Raw genomic sequence first — 13,150 nt, forward strand, 5'->3', positions numbered from 1 at the left:
TTCTAGGCCAGTTTGGCCAAAGACAGGGGAGGGTGTTTGGTTTTTTTTGCCATTTTCTGGGTATGGAGCAGGTGTCAATGGGGGTGTGGTGGGGGAGGTATTTATGAGTTTCTGTATTGTGCAGGGGGTTGGACTAAATGACCCTGGTGGCCCTTTCCAACTTTATGACACTGTGAACTAATCTATGAAACTTTATTTCCTAAGGCTACTTTGGTTTTGGTGTGTTGCTGTACTGTGACTTAACAAGCTAAATGCCACGGGTACATTTAGCAGTATTTTCCTTTAGCAATGAGAGGTAGCTTTTGGCTGCAGTCCTAAGAACACTTTCCTGGGAGTAAGCCCCACTGAATAAGTAAGCCTCTCCACAGCGGAGGAGCCATATCCCAAGAGAAAGGACCGCCCTACTCCCAGGACCATTGGCGAACAAATCCCATGTTATTCAGTGGGGTTTACTCCTGGGAGAGTGTTCTAGAGCTGCAGCCTTTGCTTATTCCAAGTTCCATTAAGTTTCTTTTAATATTTCAAAAAGGCACCTAAACTGAAGCTCTAACATGCAAATATATGTAAAACAATTAAGAGGCAGAGAATTAATCAACAAAAAATCTGTGATCTGTTGACAGTTGCACTAATTTATTTATCTATAAAACTTATATCCCATCTTTCTGTCCCCATGAGGGCCACCAAGGTGGCTAACAAATTAAAACACATAATAAAAATCATATTTAAACATTTTTAAAATCAGCCTCATCACAAAAAACACATATCAAAACAATTACAAACAGAGCTAAAATACATACATGGACATAAAAAAAACCCAATTGAAACATCGGTGACAAAGGAGGAATCATGCAGGGAATAAACAAAATAAATTTTAAAAGTCTTCACCCCCAGCAGAAGAGGGCAACAGAAAGGAACAGACAAAGCTCCCTGTGAAGAGAAGTTCCAGAGTCTGGGTGCCAGCAATGGCTGTGCTTCAGATCAAGCAAACCTTCTATTTAAATATGTGACATAGGCCCAAGTCCAGTTGGCATCAAAACCTTTTACTTCCAGCCAACACATTGAGATATTTTAATTGTCAAGTATTACAATTTAAGATTACCTTCAGCCACCCATCCATGACTTGGGTTGATATTAACACACAGAGTTGCCTGAGAAAGGCCATTAGCCCACCTAACCCAGTATTATTTACTTTGGGTCCTTTCACACATTGAATATGCACGTTCAGTTCACTTTGCAAACAGAGCTTACTGTGTGAAACAGCAAAACCAACTTGCAAGTGATCATGAACATGCATTGGAAGAGGATTGAAAATACATTATTCAGGGTGTGTAAAAGCACTGTTTAACAGTAGTTCTTCACAGGGGTAAAATTCTAGCAGGAGCTCCTTTGCATATTAGGCCACACCCCCTGATGTAGCCAGTCCTCTAAGATTTTATGAAAAAGAGCCTTGTAAGCTCTTGGAGGATTGGCTACATTAGTGGTGTGAGGCCTAATATGCAAAGGACCTCCTGCTGGAATTCCATTCCTGGTTCTTCAAGATATTGGGCAAAGAAAGGTCCTTCTCCATGTGGTCCACTATCCTGGAGAGATCCTGGGACCTTCTCCTGGCCAAACAGATGCCTTACTATTGACCACTATCCCTGCCCAGAAAATCAGGAAGTATGGATTCAGGACTAGTCTACAGATATAATCCATGTGGCATGGAATTTTTGAGAGTATCATTCCAGACTCTTAGGGAAGGCAGCATGTTTTAAGGTATCCCCACCTCATAGTCTCTCTACCCATGTAAAATGAACATGCCAGAAAGAGAAACCTTGACTTTCTTTCTGTTTAGTATGCTATACTTCTATAAATGATGCTTTTTTATTTTTTGGGAGGGAGGGAAACATTTATCCACCAGATCCCCTCAAATGGTATCTGCCCACTTGATTGATCTGCTTGTGCAGAAAAGCTTTCAGTCACAGCACTGACAGCTGAAATGGACCCACATCTGAAGCGCATGCGTCTTTCCTGGGAACAATGTGGGTGTCCCCGTTTTTGGCACTAATGAACTGTAACGACAGGAAATGGGAGCCACTGTGCTTCCTCTCTTTGTGCATATCATTAACATCTGAAGCGGCTGACAACGTCCTGAGCGGTTGGATTTTTTTAGACATTATCCTTCCCTAAATGTGAAGCTGCCCAAGGTTGCACATATGGCCCTTCTAGACCAATATCCTGTCCCCAGCACATCTGAACCTTTGGTGGTGGTTGGAGGGGGAGGGAGTGTATAAGCTCTGATGAGATCACTTGCCTGTATAATGACAGAGTGGAGATCAGGTATAGCCCCAAGGCGGGAGGTTTCACATTCTGTCCCCTTAGTCTGTGAAACTATTAGATATTCTTGCTGTTCCACAGAGATGTCCAATCCCTCTTTGAAACTTGCTGAAACCTTCCTCTGCTCGTGATGAATGAACTTTTAATGGAGAGGAATAGGTCGGCTTGTTTTAAGTGAAACGTTTATATGGAAGTGGATGATTTAAACAACTTGAGCTCCATTAAACAAAAAGGAAAGCTAGATCTTAAACTCTCATTTGTTTCAAAGAGTGTCTGGCCTGGGATAAACATGACATTAAGTAGCCATCTGAGCATTGCTAAAACATACATTTGCCTTCGTAATAAAATGTTTTTAAGAGATAGTAATGGTTACCTTGAGAGTGGTTCATATTAGAAGCATTTAAAATAAAAAAGCAGTCCTGAGTTCCTTCAATAACTGCCCATCAGCTATTAGTAGCGGCAGTCCGCAAAACACTAGACATCAGGAATTCCATTTATTTGGCAGAAAACTCTCTTCTTTAGAGGCAATGTCCCTGAATGAGTCCACTTATCTTCCAGCTTCCTTCCCCGATGCCTCAAACCCACTGTGTCTGTGAAATAACAGGAATAAGAGGAAATGTTGTTCAAAGATGTTTGGATATCATCCAGACTTGTTTATTTATTATATCCTCCCCCATCCCCATCTCCCTGCCAAAACTGACTTTCAAAGTGGATCAGAGGAAAAAAATGTAATAGAAAACTTTTAATATTCAGTACAAATGTTCCTTGGGGAGCGGGTTTCTCACAATGCAAACCCACGCAGAGCTCCTTGCAGTCTAATCCCAGGGATTTCAATGGACTCAGACTGCAGTGACTGTATTCAGGATCGCACTGAAACATGAGTTGGATCCCGGCATAATGGATAGCTGCTGTTTTATTTGCCCTAGCTCAGTTGTATCTTACTTTAAATTAAGGTTGCCAACCTCCAGGTGATTGATATACAATAAATTGTGGTCTGATTACTTAATACGAAATTCTTATTTTGTGATTGTCACAGTTCTTATACAGTAATGTCCAATCTCATAGTCAATCTCATAGTCAATTTTGTCATGTAACAAGAATTCCTTAATACGAAATTCTTATTTTGTGATTGTCACAGTTCTTATACAGTAATGTCCAATCTCATAGTCAATTCATTCCAACATTATATATAATGTTATATTTAAGGTGGTGTAAAAATAATTTTAGTGAGTGCTTACAGGATTTCTGTGTTTTGATGATTCACATATACAGGTTGGAACTCATTAACTGTGGACAACTTTTTGCCCCTCCATGAGGAAATTTACTTGAAATGTGTGCATTAGCTGGTGAGCAGCACCAGAGGTGGTTAAGATCGCCTGTACAAGTATCCAGTTTTGATGCTACTTAAAGAAGAAACACAGAGACTTTGGCACAAGCACTTGATTGGGATAATATTATTATATATAATGTTGGAATGAATTGACTATGAGATTAGACATTACTATATAAAAATTGTGACAATTACAAAATAAGAATTTCATATTGGTAATCAGACTATGGTTTATTTATTGTATATCAACTTGTCTTTCTGTGGTTCTCTTCCTTGTAAACCTCCAAGTGGTGGCTGAAGATCTCCCAAAATTACAACTGACTACATAAATAGCTAGTTAAGTAACACACGTATTTCACTTCTGTTGGAGAAATGGTTTCTTTGGAAAGTGGGCTGCATGGCAGACTAAGGACCCTCCCCTCCCTGAATCCCAGTCTCTCAGGGTTCACCTTCAAATCTCGATGTATTTTTGAATGCCTACTCCCAGGGGCTTGAGGGGATGAATAGCTGATCTAGCCCACATTCAGAAAGGGAATCATATCTGCTGCAACATGATTTCAAAAAGTCATCTGATTCATGTGTAAGATCCTCACAAATTCCCTACATAATGAAACCCCCCACAAGGATTGCCCATTAATTTCAGTGTAGAAAAGAAATCACATGACACCTTCTTCTTTTTTGCCATGTAACAAGAATTCCTTCTGTTGCAATGAACAGGGTAGAGGTCTGGACTTAATAACTGTTAACAGTGCATTGGAGTGCACCTGGGGCTTTAGCCCAAGCTGGATGTCAGATAACAATATTGTGTTGAAACTAGACATGGGCGCAAACTGGGAAAATGGAGGCTTCTTGGAGGTTCATGGTTCGGGGTTTTCACAAACTTCAAACATCCAATGAACTCCTCCATTGGATTAACCAATTTGTGGTTCATCCGGTTTGTCCTGCTCCAAAGGCATTAAATGCCTTCAGCACTCACTTCTTCTTGCATGGTCAGTTTCAGTGGACTGAAACTGACCAGCTCTCTCTTCCCTTCCTTTCCCCAGCCAGCCCTCTGCAGCAGACCACTGGGGAAGTGAAAGGGAGGCATCTTAAAATCCTTTCTGATCTGTCTTTGCTCCCCCAGTTAACCTGTTGTTGCAGGCTTGTTGGGGAAGTGAAGGGGAGGGAGAGCAGGTCAGTTTCGCTCCCCTCAGCCTAGGAGTGAAGCAGACCCCTCTACCTCCCATTTCCTTCCCCAATTGGCCTGTTGCTGTAAGCACAGCTGGGGACGCTAGTGGCATGGCTGGGGACACTAGTGACGTAGCTGGGGACACTAGTGGAATGGCTGGTGGAGGCATTTAAATGCCACCCCCTCCCTTCTCTGGCCCACGATCTTTCCATTGTACCCATAAAATTTAAACCCTTTATTTGGAGTCACACTGCAGCCATGGCACAATTTCTCTATCATATCCTATGGCCCCATAGCGTGTATTTGAGAGACCTCTTCCCTTCTTTCTTCCCTTCCCCAACCAGGTGGCCCTGGCCAGCTGGCTGGGGAAATGAGAAAAGACTGAGGAGAAGTCTCCCCATGGGCTCAGCTGTGCTGTCCAGTTGAAGCTGGGGAGCCAAGCAGAATCCATAAAACTGGTGATCCTGCAGGGAGAGGTCTCCCCGAGGGCTCAGCTGGTGCTCTGAGGGAAGGCAGCTTGAACTGTCTTCCCTTGGCTTCCCCAGTTGCCCTACAGCTGTGGGATGCCTGGAGAAGCACTTGGAGGGGAGTTAGCCCTTGGCTTTCCTAGAAGTCCCACAGCAGCAGGGTGCCTGGGGAAGCCAAGGCTTGGAGGGAAGGAATGAACCCTTCCTGATTCTTCTGAACCTCCACAGAAGCCTGGAAGATTGGAGGAAGGCTCCACCACAAGAGTTCAAAATGCCAGTTTTAGGAGAGCAAAAATTTGAAAGTCAAAAGAAAAGTCACTCAAGGAAGCAATCTGGACTGGAAAAACAGCAGAGAGGGAAATGGTTAAGTGTGCCTTACCATTTTCAACCTCCAAAGAGATGTTTCCACCTCAAAAAGGTCTTCCAGTTACAATTATGGGGACTTGTGTGTAACATCTATGTCTCGTCTTTACTACAATAATGTTATACTTTTGTTGTAATTGTTATATTCTGTTGCTTCACCACTGTTTGTTAGCCACCTCTAGCATTTAGACAGAGTGTAAATATTTTCTAAACAAAGATTTCTTCATGCCATCTCTTTATCTAACACTCACTCCAGCCTCTCATCCTCCATTTATCTAAAACCAGGGCTTTTTTTGTAGCAGGAACTCCTTTGCAAATTAGGCCACAAACCCCATGTGAAGCCAGTCCTCCTGGAGCTTATAGTAGGCCCTATACGAAGAACCCTGTAAACTCCTGGAGGGTTGGCTACATCAGGGGTGTGTGGCCTAATATGCAAAGGCGTTCCTGCTACAAAAAAAGCACTAAAACTGTGTCTTCATTAAGAACATAAGAACCCTGCTGAACTAGACCAGTGGTCCATCTACTCCAGCATCCTGTTTCACACAGTAATCAACCAGTTGCCAACAAACAGGCCAAAGAGACCAAGACCTTCCCAGATACTCCCCCCAGCAGTGGTGTTCAGATGTTTGCTGCCTTTGTATATTAAAGTTCACTTTACTCACCATGGCTGGTAGCTATCGAGGGACCTGTCCTCCATGATTAGAGGATATCCATGGGCCAATTGTACATCAGCTGCATGATCAGCCTGCAAAAAGAATTGTAATAAACCAGTGGATATCAGATAGCCCACTCTGCCATGCCTTTATGCTAGGCAGACAGAATGACTTACTGACTGCCAGATAGTGGGGTGATTTGCTAAAGCTCCATCCTCAAATCATTTCTGTTGTTGTGCCTCAAGTACCATTGAGACCAGAGACATAATAGAAGGCAGCTGGTCCCCACTCGGAGAGCCAGTTTGGTCTAGTGGTTAAGTGTGTAGACTCTTACCTGGGAGAACTGGGTTTGATTCCCCACGCCTCCACTTGCAGCTGCTGGAATGGACTTGGGTCAGCCATAGCTCTCATAGGAGTTGTCCTTGAAAGGGCAGGTTCTGTGAGAGTCCTCTCAGCCCCACCCACCTCACAGGGGGAAGACAAAGGAGATTGTAAGCCACTCTGAGACTCTGATTCAGAGAGAAGGGCGGGGTATAAATGTATGGTCTTCTTCTTGTTCACTGTGACCAATTTTGCACAATGCTTGTTCTGGGGTGGAGAGCCCTTTTACTACCGGGGCTTCTCTCCGTTTTCGCACAAATTGTCCCGGAGCTGCAAGTTGGCTTGCTGCTATTCCGCATCAAGTGGGATATGCTGACAAACGTATTCCACTTGCTGCAGAATAGCGGCACGCCAACTCATAGCTCCGGGGCAATTTGTGCAAAAACTGAGAGAAGCCCGGTAGCAAAAGGGCTCTCCACCCCAGAACAAGCATAGTGCAAAATTGGTCTGTGAGTAGCAGCATAGGCAAAATCTTTGCTGCTATTCCCATCAGGAAGGAGGAGGTTAAAAAGCCTGTGTTTCAGCTACTATGGGATAATAATAAAAAGAATAAATAAAGGGATACTTGGTGTTTCCATCTGAGATCAGATGAGGAGCCTGTAGGCCATCAGCTGCCTGTTCCTAACAAACCTGGCCTTGTGACGCTCAGTGTTGATGGGATGTATTCCTAATTAGGAAACGGATGGTATCACAATATTCATATCTTTAAATACTTGAATATCCTAAATAAGCATAATGTTGAATTGCTTTTAAAGGTCTAGAAGAGGGTGTATCTGGCTCATTAGAGCATCTTCATCAGTTTGCAGCCCTGGGCTTTTTGGGGAGCCTAAAATCTCCTCAGCTAAATGATACACTGTGTGGGGAAAGAATTTATTTGATCCATTTGAGTATCCCACTCAGTCTCCCCCTTGGTCTTTTTCATTCACACAGTCAGCTGAAGACATGTCAGTGGAGGTGAAGAAAAGTTCAAATGACACATGAATGAATTCCCCCTACTAATTAATTTTGGGAACCAATCTATCAGGAAATTCTCCTGTGAACCCTCTCATGAAATATATGGAACTATGACTAAAGGAGGAGGCATCACTTAGTCATAGAACACATTCCTTGTGAGGTCTCTGGTCCAGTCACTAGTATCGCCAGTGTTGAGGACCAAATGTTTCTGTGTTCAAGTCTCTGGACAGCTGCTGTCCATCAGAGTTGGTTGAGCTCAACCAACTAATGGTCAGATTCTCTATATGGTACATATTTCTGTCTAATAGCTCAGAACTCTCCTTATGCACATCTGCAACCATGAAAATATTTTATTAAAAACCCAACAAACCTGGAAAGTAAACCTTCCCTAAAGGGTAGAGATAGCTTGCAAAAATCCCCCAACAAACCAACATTCAGGTGGCATGCTGCTACAGCAACCCAGCAATACACTCAATATTGCAACAGTAGCCACAGACACCTGGAAGAAGAGGGGGCAGAGAAACTCAGAGCTGAAGGAAGTGTGTGGAAGAAGTAGACCTAGCATGGGACACAGGAAATGGAGCAGTAGTGGAATGGCATTCCCCTTTCCCCATGAGTGCTTGCAGGCTCCCCCTTAAGATAAACGAATCCCTTGAAGATCAGCATGATTCTGGGCATCCACAAACTTACCTCCTGATAAAAAATTGTGCTGCACTTTTATACCCAGGTACCCGGAAAAGAGATAATGCTGTAAAGATGCATACTGTGATAAAAAGAAAAAATGGATTTGTAAATGGATGGATTATCTAAGATGGTTCTGAGAAGAAACCTTAAATAGACTGAAACTTGTTTCCAAATCTTCATACAAGCAAGTAATATAGACTGGCTACAATTTTAATACAAAGACAACAGGAAATTCAGGTAACACAGACGCATGGAATAGGGTCAGAATATCTGAGTTCAGCATTAGAGGAACCAAAATCACCTTCAATCAATCAGAATTGAGACATTATTTTCCTTGTTTAAAAGACATAGTGACAAAATTTATGAAGAGTAGCCTGTAGCTTCTGAGATCTGATGAGATCAGGCTAGCCTGGGCCATCCACGCCAGTGCCTAGAGACAGATATATACCCTGCTCTTCTGGTTAAGAAGCACTCAAGAATGTGCCTGAGGATCTCCACTGCATGCAGAAAGTCACAAGTTCAATCCCTGGCATCTTCCATTGAAAGGTTCAGGTAACAAGTGATGCGAAAGGCTTCTGCTGAGACCCTGGACACCTGCTGCCCATCTGAGTAGACAATCTTGATAGGTCAATGGTCTGACTCAGCAGAAGGAAGATTCATGCTTTCATTTAAGACCACTGTTGACCCCCCCTGCCCAACTTCCACTTTTTTCCAGTGAGGTACGTGATGGAGAACTTCTTAGTGGATCACACCCCACCATGCTGCCCTTAATGGCACCCAAGGGCTGCCACCTGAAGAAGCCATTTTCACTTTGCCTCACAGGAAGGCCACATCAGTCAATTTTAAATGTTTGTCACATTCCCAGGATTTACCTACCTTTGGTGATGGACAGTCCTGTTCCTTCTGCTTTGTCTTTACAGAAGAGGTCAATTCCATTCTGGATTTGGGCAAGATGTCACCATATTTCAAAAAGGACATTGTGTAGCTGGAAAAAGCACAGAGGAGGGCAACCAAGATGATTAGGGGTTGGAGCACCTTCCCTATGAGAAGAGTGTGAAGAGTATGGGACTTTTCAGTTCAGAAAAGAGACAACTATGGAGGGACATGATAGGGGTTTATAAAATTATGCATGGGATAAAGACAGTTGACAAAGATACTCCCAAAATACTAGAACTTGAGGGCACCCGATGTTGATGATGATGATATTTGATGTATATCCCGCCCTCCACTCCGAATTTCAGAGTCTCAAAGCAGCTCATAATCGCCTTTATCTTCCTCCCCCGCAACAGACAGCCTGTGAGGTGGGTGGGGCTGAGAGGGCTCTCACAGCAGCTGCCCTTTCAAGGACAACCTCTGCCAGAGCTATGGCTGACCCAAGGCCATTCCAGCAGGTGCAAGTGGAGGAGTGGGGAATCAAACCTGGTTCTCCCAGATAAGAGTCCATGCACTTAACCACTACACCAAACTGGCTCTGAAGCTGATGGGCAGTAGATTGAGGAAAGGCATAGAAAGTGATTAAATGTGGGATTTGCTGCCAAAGGATGTAGTGATGGCCACAGGAATAAATAGCTTTAAAAGAAGATTAGATTGATTCATGGAGGATAGGTCTATCAATGGCTACTAGCCATGGTGGCTGAGGGGAACCTCCATATTCAGAGGCACTAATCCTCTGAATTCCAGAGCCAGGAGGCAACATCAGGGGAAGGCCTTGGTCTCAATGCTCTGTTGTTGGCTATCAGGAGGAACTGTTTGGCCATGGTGTAAGACAGGATGCTGGACTGGGCAGACTATTGATCCAGCAGGTCGCTTCTGTTATGTTTGTGAGATTGTCTCCATTGTCTCCTCTTTTAACCATCTGCAAGCTTTGCTCCATGGGGCAGAGCAGCCCCCTCCCCTGCCCAGGGGCTGAACTCCAGAGCTGTGAGTGATGGTTTCAGCCTATCTATCCTCTCTAGCAGGATCTAACAAGAGTGAGAAAAAGCTGAGTGAGCCAAAGGCTGTGCTGTTAACAGAGCTGGGGGGGGGGGGGGGGTTGTGCTAGATTTATTGCAAGGGAAAGGAACTGCCTTGCCTTCTGTGATGAATTAAATGGAGAAAGGAAACTTCCACAATAGGCCTGCAGAAGGAATTTCCCTTTAGTCTACCCAGAAGGAGAACTCTAGGGAAGAGGAGTTTAGTTCCAGCCAGACTTCTCCAGCTGCAGGCCATCATCTCTGGTGAAGATGGAGGCTCTCATTTTGCCTTGGGCTCCTATGAAGTAATGCAGGAGGGGAAGGGAAGGAGGCATGACTTCTCTTGGCACCCATCGTGATCTAGATTTTCAAGGGAGGATAAGCAATATAAAATGTTTTCACTTATTAGATTTCCTTTTTTCTTTTGTTTAATCCCAACACATTAGAATTTGAGGGTGTTCCATGAAGCTGATGCGCAGTAGATTCAAGATAGACAAAAGAAAATCCCCGTACACAATGAGTCATTAAAATGTGGGATTCACTGCCAGAGGATGTAGTGATGGCCATAGGCATAGACAATGTTAAAAGAAGATTAGACAGATTGATGGAGGAAAGGAAACCTCCACGTTCAGAGGCAATCAACCTCTCAATACAAGTGCCAGGATGCAACATTTGGGGAAGGCCTTGGCCTCTGTGCCCTGGACCTCCAGAGGAGCTGATTGGCCACTGTGTGAGACAGGATGCTGGACTAGATGGACTACTGGTATGACCCAGCAGGGCTTTTCTTGTCTTCTTCTGCGGTTTAACTATGGCTCAGGAGTCACGTATAGCTGCTGAACCATTCAACACATGACTGCCAGCAGGTGTGGTCTTAGCCAATGGGCAACAGAAGCAGCTGCACTGGGCCCAGTTCTGGGGAGTTCAACCACCCACACCCCTCTCATGAGGAGCGGAAGAAGAAAAAGAAAAGACTCATGTCATGTTTGCATCCACCCCATCTGTGCTTCTAGCACTGACTCCCACTGACCTTTAGGGTTGCCAGGTCTTACCTGGCTGCTTTGGGGGGGGGGGGGCAGGTGGTGGCTTCTCTTGTGCACAGGAAGCATGCCCATCATGATGATGTCACCCAGAAGTGGCACCATAGAGGGGTTTTACCAAAATGCTAGTGTCCCCATGCGATGTGCCTGGTGTGATTGCGTCACTTCTGGGTGACATCGTTGCACCAGGCATGTTGGGCACCAATGGAGTTCTATGGGGGCAGGGCTACCTCACCAGCCAATCCTGTGCTGGCAGGTTGGAGGCCCAGAAATTGGGCACGGAACCACCCCCAGTGGGAGGCTGGGTACCCTATTGATCTTGCATGGCCCTATCAGGAGCCAGCAGCAGATTGGCAGTGATTCTGAGACACTGGATTTTTGCTCTGTGTAAAACAATTGTGATGTCAGGGGGTGTGGCCTAATATGCAAACCAGTTGATGCTGGTTTTTTTCTACAAAAAAAAGCCCTGGGCCCACTACTTCTCAGGCTGTGAAACACCTCCTTGTCCTTGTTTGGAAACGGAGAAATTTAATATAACAGGGACACCTCCCCCTCGGCCTGAAATCTGGCAAAGAGGATCCCTTGCGTGAGGGGAACAGTTCCTGAAATAGATTCAGATGGGTAACTATGCTGGTCTGAAGCAGCAGAACAAAGGCTAAGTCCCGTGGCTCCTTTAAGACCAACCAAGTTTTTTTCAAGGTATAAGTTTTTGTATGAACACACTTCTTCCTGAAATGCTCACTCCAATGGGATAACTGAAAATGTGCTTCTCCCCAAAACCAGTGGGAATAAAAGATAAGAACAAAAAAGAGGCTAAATTATGTGATAATTGAAATCAAGAAAAAGAATGAAAAATGTGTAAAACTACAATGAACACAAACTACTTTTTTCCCCCATTGAATTGTACTTAAGCCTGCCTAACCTTTCCTGTGCTGATCAGGGGGTTAGGGTTGCCAGGTATTACCTGGCTGCCGGCAGGGAGATTGTCCTCACACACTTTGTGTGTGCAGTGCAACGATGTCACCCAGAAGTGGCATAATCGTACTGGGCATGTTGCGCAGAAACACTCTAGCATTTTGGTTAAAAACTCTATGGTGCCATAGAGGTTTTTTTAACCAAAGTGCTAAAGCAACCCCATGTAACATGCCTGGCATGATTACATCACATCTGGGTGCCGTCATCGCACCAGGCACATCAGGCGCCAACACACCTTTTTGTGGACGGGCCTCTCCTGCCGGCCAATGCTATGCCAGTAGGTTGTAGGCCCCAAAATTGGGGAAAACCCCACCCCAACTGGGGGGATGGGAACCCTACAGGGAGTCCTCCCCCCTCCCCCCCAGTAAGCCACAACTTCAAAGCAACCCACTGTAAGAATTCAGCAAGAATAGGCAATTTGACTGTAAAGGGCCACGATATGAGATTCAATGGCTAGCACATCAGAAGCTCTCAGGGAGAACAGGCAGAGGGAACAAAAAGCTCTAGGTAGGGAAATACCTGGAGATTTTGGAGGTGGAGCTTGGGGAGGTTGGGGAACCTCAGCAGGTTGTCATGCCAAAGAGTCCACCCTCCAAAGCAGCCATTTTATCCAGGGGAACAGAGCTCCATAGCCTGGAGATCAATTATAAAAGCAGGAGATCTCCAGACCCCACCTGGAGGCTGGCAACCCTAAATGGACCTAAGAGCCCTCTCTGCTATGGAACTGGCTCCCAACAAACAAGCATCCTTCTCTTGGGGTGAGCAATTTGTGTCATCATCAACAGCTGGCCTACGAACAAAAGGCAACCCCTCCCTCCATGAGAGCACAGTCCTTGTTTCCAACAATTTGTCTTGTTTGGGCCTGAAAGA

General features: G+C 44.7%; 1 long non-coding RNA gene across 1 annotated transcript; it reads right to left on the reverse strand.

Annotated features, from left to right (window-relative positions):
- Positions 1-609: 609 nt before the first annotated feature.
- LOC132580965 (uncharacterized) lies at positions 610-9,301 on the reverse strand. Its single transcript, XR_009556103.1, has 4 exons — positions 9,193-9,301; positions 8,323-8,395; positions 6,307-6,389; positions 610-2,906 (listed from the first exon to the last, which is right to left on the reverse strand). It is a non-coding gene; the product is annotated as an uncharacterized LOC132580965 (long non-coding RNA).
- Positions 9,302-13,150: the final 3,849 nt, after the last annotated feature.

The sequence above is a fragment of the Heteronotia binoei genome, chromosome 13 (genome assembly GCF_032191835.1).
Source record: "Heteronotia binoei isolate CCM8104 ecotype False Entrance Well chromosome 13, APGP_CSIRO_Hbin_v1, whole genome shotgun sequence".
Classification (NCBI taxonomy): domain Eukaryota; kingdom Metazoa; phylum Chordata; class Lepidosauria; order Squamata; family Gekkonidae; genus Heteronotia; species Heteronotia binoei.